The sequence below is a fragment of the Ambystoma mexicanum genome, chromosome 2q (genome assembly GCF_040938575.1).
Source record: "Ambystoma mexicanum isolate Mex_15411 chromosome 2q, UKY_AmexF1_1, whole genome shotgun sequence".
Classification (NCBI taxonomy): domain Eukaryota; kingdom Metazoa; phylum Chordata; class Amphibia; order Caudata; family Ambystomatidae; genus Ambystoma; species Ambystoma mexicanum.
The window spans coordinates 1,124,709,964-1,124,725,129 of record NC_090924.1 but is presented as its reverse complement, the minus strand read 5'-3'; positions in this window follow the sequence as shown (position 1 = coordinate 1,124,725,129).

Genomic DNA, 15,166 nt, shown 5'->3' with positions numbered 1-15,166 from the left:
GGCACGTGTTTTGAACATGTGGGTCGCTCTCAGGGCTGTACGGTACAAAATAAAATAAAAACATTGGGCTTCATTACGAGGTGGCTGCAAAGGGATACCGGGTGCCGGTAATCCCTTTGCGCCCTATTCCAAGGTCTCTTAGCGGGTCCCTTCCTTAACACCTGGTTTTACCAGGTGTTATGGATGGGGCCTGTTAAGGGACTTCAGAGCTAATAACGTTACCACAATTTGCGGTACTGTTATTAGCGCCTTCCCCCTTCCCATTAAGCCCCATAGGTGCTGAAATGGGAATGGGGAATGGCTTTTTCAATGGGGACTTACCGGTTCTGCAAAGGTCGGAATAGACCGGTAAATCCCCATTGAACGAGGGCGGACTCGGTACCGGTATTGGAGGTAGTTATGGCGCTAATAGCGCCATGACTACCTCCAACCTCATAATGAGGCCCATTGACATTAAGCAAAATGAGTGCATAACAGAAAAGTTATTATATGTAACAGTTGTGATTCATTAAGTGAGGATAAGGAGTAAATATGTATGGTAACAAATCAAACAAAAGAGCATAAAAATACCAACAGAAATTGATCATCATTAAATCAAATCGAAAATTACATGAGAAAATTGTTTTAAAAAGGAATAATATAAGGTATCACAGTTGAGGCGTTGAAGTGAGGTTGGACGGATGCGTAACATGTAAGAGAAATGGCACAGAACACATGCTAAAAATTGAAAATTTGCAAAAGTCATAGGGCCTCATTACGATTATGGAGGTAGCCCGGGTTCTGTGAATGAGAAATTACCTGGTCATTCCAACCTTGGAGGATCGGGTAATGCCTCATGCACGAAACCAATCCCCATTCCCATTTGAGCCCCCATAGGGCTCAATGGGAATGGGGATGGAGCTAGTAACCGGTCCGTTAATAATGGGCCCGTTATTAGCTCCTTGGTCCCCTTGCGGGTTTTACCAGACGTCTGTTCCGGCTCCTGCTTGGGGATCTCGTAATCAGGCATCCCGTAATGAAGGGTGCCGGTCCCGTACCGGCACCCTTCATTACGGGAGCGCAAGCCTCGTAATGAGGCCCATAAACATGAATCTCATTACAAAAAATGGTGAGACACCCGATTTGCCCAAGGAAAAACACTGAAACCAACCTAGTGGAAAGATGCTGGCTCGGGCCTGAAATATCAAGAGGAATCGAATGACAAGATGGGGGGGAAAAATTGAGTGAAGTACAGTGACCAAAAAATGGGTAAGGAGAGCAGTGAGCAAACCCAGGTTGACAGAAAGATTAAGGGCCTCATTACGAGTTTGGAGGTAAGGGGTTAACGCCACCGGTAAAGGTTCCGGTGCCGTTAACCCCTAACCTCTGCATTACGAGGTCCTTTAGCGGGTCCCGCTAAGGGCGGCTCGTTTTACCAGGTGCCCTTAGCGGAGCAGCTAAAGGACAAGCATGCTAATATCAGGCCCGTTATTAACGGGTCTGTTATTAGCATGCTCCCCATTCCCATTGAGCCCTATGGGGGCTCGAATGGGAATAGGGATGGGTTCCCTGAATGGGGAAATACCGGGTCCTCCAAGGTTGGAATGGCCCGATAATTACCCATTCAGGGAACCCGGACCCGGAATGCGGTAAGGGGGTAGCCATGGTGCTAATAGCACCATGGCTACCTCCAACCTCATCATGAGGGCCTAAGTAGATGATGCCAGGAATTAAGTGGATACGTAGTATCAAAGTATGAAAAACATATGTGACGTCTTGTCTCAGTGAAATACTGGTATAGGTCAAGTTAGCAAAGTGAAAGATGTAGATACGGTCTCTGAATCATCGATCAGCAGTTTGAATCTGGCTGATGTGTATCTTTACAAGGAGCTTGGTTGAAGAAAGAATGAGCACAAGGCTACTCTGATTTGAAAGGAACACAAAGAAAGGTGTGGTTGTACATTGATAAAATTAAATCACTCACCAAGTGGTGATGGGGTGAAATACAATGTCCAAATGCTGAGTGAATAGTGGTACAGTTCCTACATGTACAGTATTGGCGTTAGATCGCAGGTACAAGTTAGAGGTTGTGCCTGTATAAAGAAAACAAAGGGCATGGACCTGAGTGAGCTGTTGTGAGAGGAGTGTGTGGGAGCGAGGGGCCAGCAGGTCCATCTCTGCCTTCATTTCTCAGTACAAAGCTTGGACCAAGTGCCTCCAGTGGTGGGTTTGCCCCTTGCCCTTATGCAAATTTAACTTTCGTTGACTTTCGTGTAGCTGGGACCACTGAGCAGGACACAGGGCATCCATCTTTTGTGCCCCCTTTCGACTCCATCTTGGTGACCAGGCCTCACTGTGATAGTATGAAATGCTTCTCTCCCTTTCCCCACAGCAGCCAGGCTCAGAGCACACGGCCCCCACCCTCGTTCCCACTCTGACTGGAAAACTCCGCAGCTCCATTCTCATGCTGAAGCCGGAGGTATTACAACAACTAATAAATGTATCACATTAGTCTTCCTCTGAGATCACTGTCCTGCATGTGAACCAGCATGAACTAAGCACATAGTTTGTTCATCTCCACAAACGTGTCCTTGCCCCCGCACCATCGCCAATGGAAACTTACTGCCATTCTGACCCTGTGTCCCTGCAAGATATTCCTTTCATGTGTCAGACCGTTGACCATGCCATGAGGCCCACCCAACAGACCCCCAACTAACATTAGACCCCTGCTGCAGTATATCGTGCCTAATACTAACAAATGCCACATACCTGAGATTCTTGTGAGACTAACCCCACAGTTCAATGAGAGTATTATAGTGGCCAAGACCCTAAAACCTGTGACCTGTATAACCCAAATGTTATAGATGATATAGACACCTGTGTGATTTATATAATGACATAATAAACTACTGAGGGTCTTTTGATCAACCATTATTCAGTGCATGCATTATTTAGAATGTATTCATTAGCTTAGATAGTGACCACCCTGCTTCACGGCGACCTGACCTTCACCCATTCGGAGCACAGATATCTGACGTCCATCCTCCTGCCAACCAAGCAACCAGGAGGAAGAGATGATGCCCACACCTAAGACACCACCCTGGCTGACCAATCCGGGTCCAATGTAGCATCATATGTTAGATGTGACAATGTGCCTATATAATGTGATGTAATATTAACTTTGTCAGAGCACTCTCAGAGATCTAGATAAACTGTTCCTTGAACTCTCGCAGCCTGCTCTCTTTTGCCTTATTCCCTGTCCGGGGAGTGTCTGTTTTATTTTCCTGCATGTGTGAGAAAGGAAGGGCACAAACAGGAGCCAGCTCTAGAACACTAGGTTACATTCTCTACTGTATTTAGAATATTCCAACAGCATAGGCGAAGACAAACAATAAGGGTTTAGAAAAATATCGGGCTCACCTTTGTTGGCGTTTACAAAGATAAGTGTATAAATGAGTATATCCAAAAAGGTCAATGATGGTGCCAGCGCGCATATGTAACAAAATAAAGTGCCTGTATAAGGAAAACATAGCACAAAAAAGTTCAAAAAGTGTGTTGCTGTGGTAAACATATGATTCTAACGTGTGAAATTTGTTTCAGTAAATGAAAACTGAACAGATCGGATAATATTGGATAGGGCGCAGTGCTCCTCTGATGGCAAATATCAAGTAGGGAAGATCAAAAAGTAAAGGGGTTCGATCCCAGTAGTACGACATCTCAGAGAAGACGTTGTTGACAGAGCATAGAATATGAGGAGATCCACGGGAGTAAGACGCAAAAACGTGATGACGTCATGTGCGAATCATATGCGTGACGTTACAGGTAAACAATAAGGTGATGACGTCACACGTAAATCATGTGCGTGACGTCACAGTGTAAACAAAGTGCGCAATCATCAGCACGGAATTGAAGTGGCCAATTGAGAATAAATGTGATGAAATGGTGAACGTTGCGGACTACAATTTTAGAGCCTGACAAAGTGCATGTTAAAGTCCCCAAATGGATGACATTGAGAAGTGAAGTAACCAGATGGTTACACATTGAGAAGAGTGGTATAACATGTGAGTTCAAAAATGGAAGCCTGAAAAATAATGCTGGATAATATTGAAATTAAGCAAGTTGACTAGTAAGGAATTGATTAACTGAGATGAATAAGGTGCCGCAACCAGGGACAATAGGTTTACATTTAAAATATAAAAGTGAGTGAAGTTCTACTAGTGGGCAGCCATCAGAATATCTGCCAATCAAGCTCATGTCCAAAATGCTTTAGAAGCTATATCTCCTACAGGATTGAGCCCCAAACAGATGGGTGCACACCCCAGAGTCTTTCATAACTCATTTAAACTGCTTAGTGAAAGTTAGAAACTATACAGGACATAAGGCCTCAAAAGAACATAAATAGCTCAAGCTTGGATGTTCTTTAGCTTTCTATTACCACCTCATACTGTTTCATACAGGAAACCGAACAAATCTTTAAATTAGCCACAAAGGCTACGAAATATGGCAACCACATTCAGCCAGTTTTACATCATGAAATGAAAACCCAAAAGGTGTAAATACTCTACCAATTAAATTCAGAACACACACATCTGAGGCTCTTCAGAAAGCCTCCAGAAACAACAATGTGACCACTTCGGCAGGGAACCATTTTAGAGTTAATAACTCATTCTCAGGCCATGTTTGGAGCAGGAATAGAACCCGATTCACATACCACATCTGGGAATAATACCAAGGCACCAGAAGATTCATTACTCTAACACGTTTCAGTAATCTACACAGCAAAGGATGTTCCCCAACCAGATAGCCCCTCATCAGACCATGGTGAGATAATATTGCATTATTACAAAATAGACCCTTCTGGTATATTCATTATTAATAAGGCAACTTACTCAAAACATTTTTAAAGATAAAATCACCTCAATACACAGCAGGTATTAGTAGACCTATCGAATCAATCAGTCACATGCAATCATCTTAAAAAATAAAAACAAATCTTTAATTAATAAGCATAGATTTCTTCTTTATATATATATATATAAAAAAACATCTAATTACAAAATTACTCAAGTGACAAGTGTGTCCCAAAAAAGTGACTTGTGCATCAAGTACCGCGGTCTACTGGGTCCTGGGGCCTCAATACCTTCAACTCTCTCTTCCTAAATATCTTCCTTCTCAAGCTCTTCACTCATTCGCCTCCAACTCCCTCAGGGTCAGTCGCTTTTCCAAGCAATGAGTTGGTGGTAGATCTCTTTCTTCAGCTGGTGACTCCCTCTGGAACAGCCTCCCTGCCTGCCTTAAACTTGAGGAGAACCATCTCCAGTTCCGGAAACACCTCAAAACCTTTCTCTTTGCTTCTGCTTTTTCTCCTCCTCTACTTGGCTGATCTCCTAGCTGTAACCTGAACTGCACTGGCTACCTGGATCTCAGGCCCAGATCCCTACCCCACCGGTGTCTCACACTTGCACTTCCCACCTGGGAACCCTTGCACTTGGCTGTTTGAATATGCAAGATAGCAAGATGCAACACTTGTTAATGGGACAGCGGTGAAAAGACAATAGAAAACATAATTTTCAATATATTCTTGAGTTGCAACAAGGTATTAATGTGACCTAGCCGGTCTCTAGGGCTCAAAATGTACCAAGGGGGAAGCTATCAGGTAATACTACCTTTTGCAGTGTCTTGGCAGTTCCACAGCAGTGAGCCATTCAAGTGTTTTGGATGGACGGGCTTGAAGGATGCAGTTCAGGGAAGAAAACTAGGGGCGGTTCAATAATTGATGAGAGTGGTGAAGAAGAGAACAATTGTTCGAACAGCTGTTTGAACAATGCAAGTGCAGCAACAATGTGCTTCATCTGGTGCAGTGCTGCAGCAAACTGGTTCATATGAGCGGAACTGTGAGGCAAATGTTGTAGAGTGCCAAAGGCAAATACAGAGGGTCCTGTTGATTGGAACACCCCATTAAAAGTTAGGCCTTCTCCCTAAGGGGTAAACCCTCTGGAACAGCATGAGTGCCCTGCTTCATCTGACTCCTGGCACTTCACGTCTCCCTTACCATCAGGAGTCACTGAAGATCACTCCATTCTCGAGCTTGACCTTTAGGACATTCCCCCTCTTATTGTTGGAGCAGTGCAATGTCCTGTTTTTGGCAACCTGGGACGTCTCGTGCACCTGACCTCTCCAACTGTCTTGCTGCTAGGTCACCTGGCGAGTTTGTTGTGCATTGTGCAGTTTCTCTCTGTCTTTGTCTCTGTCTCTGTCTCTGTCTCTGTTTCTCTCTCTCTCTCTCTCTCTCTCTCTGCTCTCTCTCTCTCTCTTCCAGTTCCATCTCTCTGCTCTCTCTCTCCATGGTGCTTGCTATCTCTTCTTTTTACTGTAATTGCTACTATATCACCTATCCTACCTATCTCTCGAAGCCTGGAAAGAAAAAGTTCAAAGAAGTTCACCTGGTCTCCAATTCAAGCCTGTCCATCGAAGAAAGCTATGTCAATGCTTCTTCCAGACAGACTGTCACAGAGATCCTCTGTGTTGCTCCCTCTCCGGACCTATGCACTCCCCACATCGTCTCAGTCCTCTCCCCTGTCTCTTCATTGGCCATTAATGGTGGCACCAGATGGGAAGTATTCTTGGCATGCTTCTCTTTCTCTAGGTGCATCATTAATGTCTTTCAGAATGGCACTGTCATGGCCCAGGCCTCTCAGCCCAACCTCCCCTTTCTTGATAGTGTCTTCCATCTCTCATAAACGTCCTCCCTCTCCTGACACTCCCCTATCTGTCATCCCTCTTGCCCCTTCTCCACCACCAACAGGCATATCACATCCCTGTACCCCTCCTCAGAAGACCTTCAAAGGTGGCAACCAGTTGTAACTTGCTACCCTCAACTCTCACTCTGCTGTTAAACACTCCTCTGATATCTGTCTCCTTCTTGAAGACATTGACCTTGAGGTTCTCTCTCTCACTGAGATGTGGTTCACCGCCAGCTCTGTCACTGTTTTTGACACATTCCTCCCTGAGGGATACAAGATCCTCTCTAAGCCCAGGCCTGACAGGTCTGGAGGTGGAGTGGCCTTTTTCTGCCCTTAATGGGTCCCTGCTACTGTCAATTGCACCCTGACCTCCTTTTCCTTTGAAGGCCTTGTCTGCAGATTTGGTGTCTCTCCAACTCTCTCGTTGACTCTTGCCACCATCTACAGGACCCCTGGTCTGGTCTCCCTCTTCCTCTTGGAGTGGTCTGACCTCACCTCTTCTCTTCTTGCCTCCACCTCCAAGCTTCTACTCGTCAGAGACTTCAGTAGTCTCCTTGACTCTCCTGATTCGGCCACTGGACTCTTCCGGAGCCTCTGTGATTTTCTTTCCATTACCATTCTTCACTCCGGTCCGACGTACTCAGCCAGACATACCTTGTATGCACAGGTCTCAGGAGACATCCCCATCGCCAACCCTCTCACTACACCTCTCTCCTGGTCTGATCATGCTCTCTTGTTCTCTGACCTGGATCTCTTAGGTCTCCCGGCCAAGCCTCTGCCTACACTGCCAGTCTCCTTCTCTGTCATGTGACTGTTGAAGCGAGTATCAGTTGCTGCTTTCACTGGCACTTTCATTCCCCCTACCACTCCTGCCAAGGACTCCCACACTGACTTTACTCTTGCTATTCTTCACCTCTCTATCACCAACACCCCTGTCAAGAGAATCCGCATGAAGTCAAGCGCAGCACCTGGTATGATTCCGACCTAGCCTCTCTGAAATGAAACTGCAGAGTTACTGAGCAGAAGTGGTGGGCATCTGGAACATCCTCTGGTAGACTGGCCTGCAGCCTGCTCCAAAAGCAATATAGACTCTCCATTTGCTCGAAGAAGAGGGCCCATATCAAAATCTGCATCTCTGGGGCCACTAACAACACAGGTGAACTGTTTAAGATCTGCAAGGAACTCACCAATCCTACTACAGTCTCCACGGCTCCCCAACCATCCCTGAACCTCTGTACTTCACTGGCTTCCCACTTCTTAACCAGAACTCAGGATATCCTGTCCTCACTCTACTCTACACACCTCTCTCCTCCCTCTCCAGCTCTCAGGCATCCCTTTGGCCCCCTCTCCCCGTCCCCCCTACTCTCCTTTTTCTCACCCATAGCACCAGATGTGGTCTCTCTACAAGTCCTCTCTATGAGAGTCTCCTCCAAACAAGTGCTCCCTTGTTCCTCCAGAACTATCAAGGGCAACATTGCCTCCCTTGTGCCAGCCTTGGCTGACTTCTGTAATCACTAATTTGCCAATGGCTCCTTCCTGCTACCCCTCCAGCGCTCCTTTGTGCATCCTCTTCTCAAAAAGCTCTCTTCCAACCCCTCATGTCTGGCTAACTAACACCCTAGCTCCATTACCCCTTTCCTGGGCAAACTCCTGGACAAGCTGGTCATCTTCAAACTGATCCAACAAAGCGAATCTGTTGGTTGTCTCCATAACCACCAGCCTGGCTTCAGAGCAGCCAGAGGCATGAAAACTGCTCTACTGAGCACCCTTGAAGACTTGCTCTCAAATCTCGATTCAAACTCTTCTTCAGTTCTTATCCTTCTGGATCTTTCCTCTGCCTTTGAGGTCAACCATGCCACCTTTAAAAATCGGCTCCAGGACACCGCTGACATCATGTGCCTGGCACTAGACTGGTTGACCTCATTCCACTCCAACTGACCTTCCCAGGCTCAACTGGACCCTTTTCTCTCCCCTATCATACTCTCCACCTGTGGCATCCCTCAAGGCTCTATCCTCTCGCCATGTCTCTTCAACATCTACCTTGCTCCTCTGCCCACTTGATCTCCTCCTTCTTTCCTCACTTCCAGTGTTATGCAGACAACATGCAGCTCTTCTTCAACTTTCCCTCCACTGCCTCCGCTTCCTTCTCTCTAATCCCTGATAGCTATTCGAGCATGGTGTGATGCCAGTGATCTCTGCCTTAATGTCAGTAAAACTGAAATCCTTCTCATTGGGACACCAGATCGCTACTTCCTTCCTACACTCTGGCTGCCCTCTATGGTTCTACTCCCCTCATCCTCTTGTGAGGCTAAAAACCTTGGTGTCATCTTGTCATGAACCATCAAACTCGCCCCTTCTGGGCCTCCTGGTCCCTGAGACGTCGGGCCTTACACTCCATAATACTACCAACATGGCTGCAAGATCAGAACACTGCTCACCAGTCTTCACGTTCTACGCAGCGTCCTCTATAAAGAAGCCACACCCCCGCGGCCCCGCTCGTCTCAATGCTGCTACTAGCTGTGATCGGACGTGTGCTCCGAACCTTCTCTACTGCTACTTGCTATCCCCTAGCCCCTGGAATCCCTGCTCCCGACTTCTTCCCTCTTTCCTAACTTCCTGGAATCCCTGCGTCGCTTCCGCTTGCCCCCCTTCTCCTTCTTGAATATTCCCAGAGTTTCCCGTGATCCTGGACATCGAAGCTGAACGTAATCTGGAAGCCGAGGACGGCCGAGCGGGCTTATTTAAGTCCCGAACCATACGAAAGAAGACTCCACCTAAAGAGGACATCAGGCAACATAGACAGGTGAGAAGGGGGGAAACCTGTGACAGATTGAGACTCCACCTGACCAAAGTCGATACAGACATGGAGGCAGCCATCCAGGATCTTATGCGTGGCATGCAAGAACTATCGATCGAAGTACAGAACTTGAAAGCGGAGAATGCCGCACTGAAACAATTGGTACTTTCACGTGACTCTGCCTCAAAGGACAGCGTGCTATTGGGCGGCATTGTTGACAAATATGACGGCTGTGCAAAAACCCTCCGAGGATTCCTGGATTCTTGTTTGGTCCACTTTACCTTTAAACCTTATTATTTTTCCACCCCCAGGGCTAAAGTAGGCTTTATTATTTCTCACCTCTCCGGGAATGCCTTAGCCTAGGCCACACCATTAGTTAACACCAGAGATTCCCTTTTGGATGATTATGATGGATTCATTCAAGCACTAAAGACTATGTTTGACCGCCCAGAACAGGTCTTTACTGCTCAAGAGCGTTTACTCGATTTCCAGCAAGGCTCTCAGGACATGCTCACCTACGTAACTCGATTCAAGCAATTGGCTAAAGAAGCGGGTTGGCCTTCTGAAGCTTGCTTCACCCTCTTTCGAAGAGGGCTAAATGAAGATGTTAAGGATGAATAAGCCAGAGTAGCACGTCCTAGTTCTTACCAGGCACTTATGGATCTTGCTCTACAGATTGACTTCCGCATCCAGGAAAGAAGGGCAGAGAAAAGGAAGACCAAGTCAACCATCCAAAAAAATCCTCTTGTAGGCCCTTCAAAATCCGAAGATTCTCCTGTTCCTACAAATGATCCGGAACCCATGCAGCTAAGGGCATTCTGTGGACCCATATCTCCCCAAGAAAGGCTGAGAAGAATCCATACTGGCTTATGCATGTACTGTGCCTCGGACAAGCATTTAGTCATAGAATGTCCCTTAGCCACTCCACGGCGTTCGGGAAACACCAGCTCCCGATCCTAGATGGAGCTCAGTTTCGGGAGAGAGATGCAGGCTCCACATCTATACCATCCTTGAACTCTCCTGGACAAAACTCCCTGGTAGTCTTACATGCTTTTCTATCGTCATCCAAGAAGGAATCCTACCCCATTCTGGCACTAGTGGACTGTGGGGCCATGGGAATATTCATAGATCAGGAATGGGTCCTTAAACATCATATTCCTTACGAATCCCGGAACGTCCTGCAACCTGTAGAAGCAATTGATGGAGGACCTCTTTCTTCTGGACCCATATCCCTTCAGACTAAGGAAATTGAGCTTGCTATAAACCATCACTGAGAAAGAATAAAGTTTGACATCATAAAATCTGCCCATTACCCAATGGTATTGGGAATGCCCTGGCTACAAAAACACAACCCATACATCAATTGGACAGCTTGTTCCCTGTTCCTAGGTTCCGAATTTTGCATGTCCCATTGATCCTTCATCGACAACATCAGAAGAACGTTCAAAAACTCAGCAAGATCCTCTTATGGTCTCCAACATCATCCAGGTTCCTAAAACCTACCAGGAATACGCCGATGTGTTCTCTTCTGCAATTGTCCAAGCCCTACCACCCCATAGGCCTGAGGACTGTGCTATTGAAACCGAACCTTCAGCCGTGATTCCCTTTGGAAGCATGTTTATCCTGTATGAACCACAGAAAAAGGCCCTTCGTGAATACCTAGATACTAACCTAAAAAACGGCACCATATGCCCATCCAAGTCTACGCCTGGAGCCTCATTATTTTTTGTTCCTAAAAAAGACACCAAGGAACTCAGACTGTGGGCCTCATTACACGGTAGGCAGAGGACCAAGGTGCTGTAGCACCTTGGTCCATGCCGGTAAAATACTGGCACCGCCTTGGTGGAAAGGGGAATTACCGCCCTATTCCAAGGTTGGTGGGGCGGTAATTCCCCCTTCCCCCATTGCCCCACCCCATTCCCATTTTTGCCCCATAGGGCTCTATGGGAATGGGGAAGGCGCTAATTACGGTGCCGCAAATTGCGGTACCATAATTAGCACCCTGCTCCCTTTGCATGTTGGTTTTTAACGCCTGCTAAACAGCAGGCGTTAAAGTACCTACCCACAAAGTGACCTCGTAGTAAGGTGGTAAGGGTTTACCGGTACCAGTGCCCTTACCGGTACCGGTAAACCCTTACCGCCGTCCGTGTAATGAGGCCCCTTGTCTTGATTATCGAGGTCTTAATCAGTGCACCCTTAAGGATCGTTATCCATTACCCTCGATTTCAGATATCCTGGAAGCCGTAAGAGGAGCTGTAATATTCACCAAATTGGATCTCAGGGGTGCTTATCACTTGATTCATATTAGAGAAGGTGACGAATGGAAGACAGCCTTCAGAACATCCTTTGGTCATTACGAATACTTGGTCATGCCCTTTGGACTCTCTAATGCTCTGGCAATCTTCCAACGCTTTATGGACCGGGTGTTTTCGGATATGCTGTTTCTTTTCGTCATTGTCTACTTGGAGAATATTTTGATATTCTCTAAGGATCCTCTCAAGCATGAAGAACATGTTAAATTAGTGTTACAACGGCTACGTGAACACAAGCTTCTAGCAAAACCCGAGAAATGCCTTTTTCATGTTTCCACTGTTCACTATCTAGGATTTGTCCTTAGCCCAGATGGCATAGGCATGGATCAATCCAAGGTTAAGGCCATACTATCCTGGCCAGCTCCGACCTCCGTAAAACAGATCCAATCTTTCCTGGGCTTGGCCAATTTCTATCGGAAGTTTATACCATCCTTCTCCGAGATTGTTCAACCGATCATCTCCTTGTTGAAGAAAGATACTCCCTATCATTGGACCCCAGCCCAGGAGAAGGCCTTCCAACGCCTGAAAACAGAATTTACACAAGCCCCCATCTTGGTTCAACCTGCTATAAATTGACCATTTCTAGTGGGAACAGATGCCTCTAACTATGCCATAGGAGCAGTTCTGAAACAGGAACTCGATGACGGGCTAGAACATCCTATTACCTATCTGTCACTGACATTGACCTCCAGTGAAACTCATTACTCAGTCTTAGAAAAGGAACTTCTAGCCATCCGTCAAGCCTTCACCGAGTGGTGTCATTTACTTCTAGGAGCTAAACATCCTGTCCAGGTCCGGACGGACCATCGAAATCTCCAAGTGTTACAGGCCCTGGAATGCAGGAACAGCCGTCAGGCCCGTAGGGCGTTCTTCTTTGCCCAATACCAGTTCCAGATTCACCATGTTCCGGGATCACAAAACGTAATTGCTGATGCCTTGTCTCGGCGCCCTGACTATGAACCTCCTGATGACCGAACATATCCCAAGATGTTTCCCCACACAATAATTGTAGCCCAGGCGACCAGCCTCCTTGATGAAGTCCGCATTCAGACTCAATCCTCTGAACTCTGGAAAGATATCTCGGACACAAACCAGTGGAAACTGAAAACCAAAAATGGATACTTGTTCAAAGACAATGCCTTGGTCATCCCAACACAAAAACTACAGCAAAGGATAATAAATCTCTGTCACGATACTCTTTACTCCGGGCATCGTGGTATTACCAATGCCCTCCGATTAATACAAAGGCAAATTTGGTGGCCTGGAGTGAAAGCTGATGTACAAAGGTATATCCAGGCATGCTCTGTCTGTAATCAAAACAAACATGACAAGAGACCAGCGGGTCTATTGCAGCAACCTCCACTTCCAACAAGGCCTTGGGAATTCATAGCAACAGACTGCATTGTGGAATTACCACCTTGCAGGAGATACACAACCATCATGGTCACCATTGATTTGTTCACCCATGTGGCCCATTTTACACCTCTGTTTAAACTGCCATCCTCGTCAGAACTTGCTGGAATTTTCCTGGAACATATATTCCGACTGCATGGACTTCCTTCCAAGATCATATCAGACAGAGGGCCCCAATACATTTCTCAGTTCTGGAAACATCTTTGCCAAATACTAGGAATCTAACGCGCTCTTTCCTCAGGATATCATCCCCAAACCAACGGAGCCACAGAGCGCGTAAACCAAACCTTGGAACAATACCTCCGTTGCTTCGCTACCACGGTCCAGGCCGATTGGTCCATTTTAATGCCAGTGACTGAATTCGCCTATAATAATTCGGACCACTCTGTTATTAAGACCAGTCCTTTTTTCTGTAGCCAAGGATTCCACCCTTTGGTTCTACCTTCTATCCTTCCTCAGCCTACACCAGTTCCAACAGTCGATTCCTGGATTGAAATGCTCATTAATGTTCAAAGAGAAGCCAAAGAACAATTAGAAAAGGCCAGGACCCAGACCAAACTGTATACAGACTCCAAACGAAGACCAAGCCCCTCCTACACAATAAGGGATAAGGTTTGGCTATCCTCAAAACTGCTACCACGGCATTTGCGACCAAATAAATTGGCTCCTCTATATTATGGGCCATTCCTTATAAAGGAAATCATCAACCCAGTGGCCTACCGACTCAAGCTTCCAGACTCCTGGAAGAAAATCCACCCAGTCTTTCACACGTCCTTAATGAAGCCATATGTTCAGACTTCTCGAACTAACCTTTGGCCCAAACCAGTACTCATCAATGACCAACTGGAGTATGAGGTCTCCAGGATTTGCGATTCTAGATATAGACGTGGCAAACTCCAGTAGCTGGTGGAATGGAAAGGATATCCCCCCAGTGAACGCACTTGGGAACCTATCTCAAATCTAAATACCCTCAGGTTACTCAGAAGGTTCCATCTCATACACCCGGGCAAACCCGGTGGAATGAGTTTCCGGAGGAGGCATGTTGTCATGAACCATTGAACTCGCCCCTTCTGGGCCTCCTGGTCCCTGACATGTCGGGCCTTACACTCCATAATACTACCAACATGGCGGCAAGATCAGAACGCTGCTCACCAGTCTTCACGTTCTACGCAGCGTCCTCTATAAAGAAGCTACACCCCTGCAGCCCCGCACGTCTCAACGCTGCTACTAGCTGTGATCGGACGTGTGCTCCAAACCTTCTCTAGTGCTACTTACTATCCCCTGGCCCCTGGAATCCCTTCTCCCGACTTCTTCCCTCTTTCTTAACTTCCGGAATCCCTGTGTCGCTTCCACTTGCCCCCCTACTCCTTCTTGAATATTCCCAGAGTTTCCTGTGATCCTGGACATCGAAGCTGAACGTAATCTGGAAGCCGAGGACAGCCGAGCGGGCTTATTTAAGTCCCGAACCATACGAAAGAAGACTCCACCTAAAGAGGACATCAGGCAACATAGACAGGTGAGAAGGGGGGAAACCTGTGACACATCTTTGACTCCTTTCTCTCCTTCTCTCCTCACATCGTGGACCTTGCCAAGAAGACCCACTATCAGCTGCACCTGCTCGGATGCATTCTCCCTTTCCTCGCCTTCCTCCAGAAACTCAAGGTCTGCAGTGCTCTGGTCCTCTATAGGCTGTACTACCTAAACAACCCCTTCCACAATCTTCCTTTATAATCCCTTTGCCCCCTTCAAATAATCCAGAATGAGACTGCAAGACTTATCCTTGGCCTCAAGCTCAGGGACCAAATCTCTCCAGCCCTAAAATCACTTCACTGTCTCCCTGTTGCTGCTAGGATCAACATCATGAGCCTCTGCATCATCCACAAGGCTTTCTTGGGCTTGTGACCCCGCTATATCCAACCCTC